The following is a 3,744-nucleotide window of genomic DNA, read 5'->3' as shown; positions in this document are numbered from 1 at the left end:
CCGCCCCTCAGGACTCAGGGCACCCCGCCCCCAACCGCGCGCGCGCCCCGCTCCGCCCAGCCCAGCGCCGCCTGGCTCGCGCAAAGCCGCGCCCCCACGGCGCTCGCGCGTCGACCCCTACGAGCCGCTCGGCCTCCCGGCGTGCCTCCTCCTCACCCGCCGGCTCTGATCCGAACCACCTTTGCGACTCCTGCATGCCCCCAACTTCCCTCAGGTCCACACCCGGCACCTGTCGGCGCCCCACCTTGTCCTTGCCCAGTCCCAGTCTGAGAGACCTCGCCCCGTTCCGTGCACCCTTGGCAACTCCTGTGTGCCTCCTCCTGACCCCTGGCCGCCCCTCCGCACCTCTTAGTTACGGGATGTCACCTCTCCCACCAAGACCCTCTCCTCACGCCTCGCCCCTCACCCACACCAGGCCCTGTCCTGCCCGGCCCAGCTGGACCGACTGCGCCTGCCCGGTGCCCCTCCCAACCCCTGCGCCTTCCTCCGCGTGACTCCCACTTGTTGCCCCCTCGCCGCCACCCGTGCCCCTCCGCTCTCCTGGGTCACCAGACGCTCCTCTTCTCCTACTCTACCCTGCAGCACGCAGTTTCCTCCCCGCCCTTCTCTCCTGGGCTGCCGGGCAACTCTTCTCCCTTGCTTTCTCACGCTAATTGTTAAGGTATGTTTATCTGCGTAGAAACACCGTCGGTGACAATTAGCCAAAAGGGCCTTCCCCCCGCATTTCACAGGAGAGGAAACCCAGTTGAAACTGAGTGAGGTGATCCAGTCACACGTCTATTGAGGGGTGTCTCTTACCTCCCAGGACCACTTTAAGATTCAAAAGTAGCTACTATTTTTACCCAGCAGAGCCTAAAAGTACTGGCTTCTCCTCAGGCAATGCATTGATTCCATAAACATTTATTCAGTGCCTCCTTTGTGCCAGATCTTGTTTTAAGGGGTCTGCAGAATGCTGTGGTAAGCAAGCACTAAATTTCTGCTCCTTAGAGTTTAAAGTGTAGTGGTGGAGGCGGATCATAACAAGGAAATGGATAAATGAACAAGGTGATTTGAGATAGTACTATGAAGAAAATAAAATCGATTGCGTGGAGGGTGGGTGTTTTACATCAATCAGTAAAGCTTTGAAGAAATATCGTTTGCTCTTCGTACTGAATGGAAAATTGGAGTGAGAGGGACAAAGGCAAGGAGAAAAGGTCCCAAAATGGAATGTTTGGCATGTTCCAGGAATAGAAACACAAGACCAAACATTTGGTGCCCACTTCCTCTATAAAATGGGCCTGGAAGACTAGTATGGAGTTGTTAAAATATTGTGTGTAAAGTACAGTGCCGGCTACAGGGTGTGTTCAATATTACATTAAAGTTAGCTATTATTAATATCATTTCTTTGTGGTAGGATACTGATAAAGCAGAGAGAAGGCTCTGTGAAAATAAACACAGTATCATCCTCCTCACAGATTGCCAAATGAGTAGCCCAATTTAAAAGTTAGAAATTATTTCAGAGAGGGGTGATGAGGGAAAGCGTACTCCCCAGTGAATCTGAGCTGGGTGAATGGATGGGGGGATTCAATAAGTAGACAGCACTGTACTTAGAAAGAAATTCAGCAGCTCATACATGTTTATTAGAAAGAGTGAAAATAAATGAATTAAACATTCAACTCACATAGTTAGAAAAAGGACATCAAAATAACCCATGGAAAGCAAAGGAAGGGATTAAGTAAAGAAAACATAAATGAAAGGATCAGAAAACTTAAGAAATACAACTAACAAAACAAGGAAAAGGTCTGGACAAGTACCAGTTACAAAACACTAGAGATCCTGAAAGTGTATAGAGAGTCCTTCCAGTCTCCAAAGCTGGGAACATTTGTGGTTTTAGCTTCAAAAGAGATCTGAAAGAAAGTCTTGGGGATATTTGGCTTAGAAAGAACACAAACAAACAAAACAGCTGAGGAATCATCCGCTGGGGAGAAAAGTTGAGTGTTGTGGTCATATCATTAGGCCCCACGAAATGCCACCTAACTGCAGCTTTGCTAAAGTTTGTTGATTACGAAGGAGAAATGAGTAAGTTAACTGCCAGACTGGGAAATCTCCTGGCAGCTGGACTTAGCACAGTCACTTGGCAATGTATTCGCATTTGTATGGGCTGGTTCTTCACCCTTGAACTTGCCCCAGTGGTAAAGACACTGAGCTCAAGTAATACATTCGTATGTCAGAAAGTGTGAGTCGAAAAGAGACTTAATAAGTGCTTATATGTTGGGGCTTGCCCTCTAGGACTCCTGAAGAAGCCAGGATCTGAAGAAGCCTGAGCGATGACCATGTGGAGGGAGGCCCAGCTGTCCGAGTCCGTCCAGGCTTCCAGCTGCTGCCCGTTGTAGCCACAGGAGTGAACCCAGGGGTAGGTGGATTAGAGAATGGAAAAGGAGTTTCTCCTTGAGCTACTAGGAGAATAGAACTGTCATTGACTGCGATTGGAAAGACTGTAAGAGAAACATGTTTGGGGAGAATATCAGTGTTGTTTTTGGATAAGTTGGAGATGCCTTTGGGACACCCAGAGGAGTTGATAAGGAAGCAATTAGATGTACAGATTTTGAGTATGTAGTAGAAGTCCAGGCTGGAGAGACAAAATTTGGAAGTTCTTGGTCTATTTTATTTGAAATCATAAGATACTACCAAGTCACTTAGGGATTATAGACAAGAGAAGAAAAGGTCTAAAATCTCATTTCTGGGGTTCTCTAACATTTAGAGGATGAGGAGGAAATACTGAAGGAGCCTGGGAGGAGAGGCAGGTTAATTAGGAAGAAAACGGGTGCATGTGGTGTCTTGGAAGTTGATGGAATGTTGTTTCAAGGAGCGAGTGATTGAATGAGTCATTTTGCTGATAAGACTGACTGAAGTTATCTCTAATTGTAAAAAAATTAAAAACCTGTGAAATAGATTATTTTTCATTTACAATGTTCATTTGAAAAAAATTGGAGGATAGTTTTGTCCCAAATCCTGTGGGTATTCAGCAAGTGAATTAGAAATTTCAAAAAATACTAGAAATATAGAGAATGCTTCCTTGGAGAAACTTCTGGGAATAGAATTCAGACTGTCCAGAACAAAGATATTAGAGGAAAAAGAAAGACGATCTAGACAGAAGTAGGGGAACAGAACAGAGTAGGCAGAAATCAGAAAATGCAAGGCAGTATTTGTTAACACTGCAAAAGCAACAGAAGAGGGAGCCTTAGAGCTGAGATAGTTTTATTATAATGTTCATTTGAAAGGATAAATGAGTGAGAAAAAGCTCTGAAAAAGAAGAAAAAGAGGATCTAGTCCCATCAGTTATTAAAACATTATAAAGGCTATATAATAAGAAGATGGTATTGGGACCTGAATACATAGATCAATAAAACAGAATAAAAAATCCAAAAATAAACCTGATTGCATCTGAAAGTTTAATATGTGATAAAGGTGCTCATGGAGGTACAAGACCTTTATAAATAGTGTGGGGGTAAGTAGATAGCCAGTGGAGAAAGATACAAGCATATCTGTTTATTCATGCAAGGTGAATTCCAAATAGATCAAAAATTTACATTTTTTAAAGAAATAAAACTATATAAATACTAGTACAAAGCACAAGTGACTTCCTGTACAATCAAGGAACTGCGGAAATTTTTCTAATTAACTTAAAATCCAGAGACAATAAAGGAAAAGACTGAAACTTGGACTCTCCAAAACAACAGCAACAGTAAAACTTTTGCATAGCAA

The sequence above is a fragment of the Camelus bactrianus genome, chromosome 4 (assembly GCF_048773025.1).
Source record: "Camelus bactrianus isolate YW-2024 breed Bactrian camel chromosome 4, ASM4877302v1, whole genome shotgun sequence".
Classification (NCBI taxonomy): domain Eukaryota; kingdom Metazoa; phylum Chordata; class Mammalia; order Artiodactyla; family Camelidae; genus Camelus; species Camelus bactrianus.
This window is presented reverse-complemented; position numbering follows the sequence as displayed.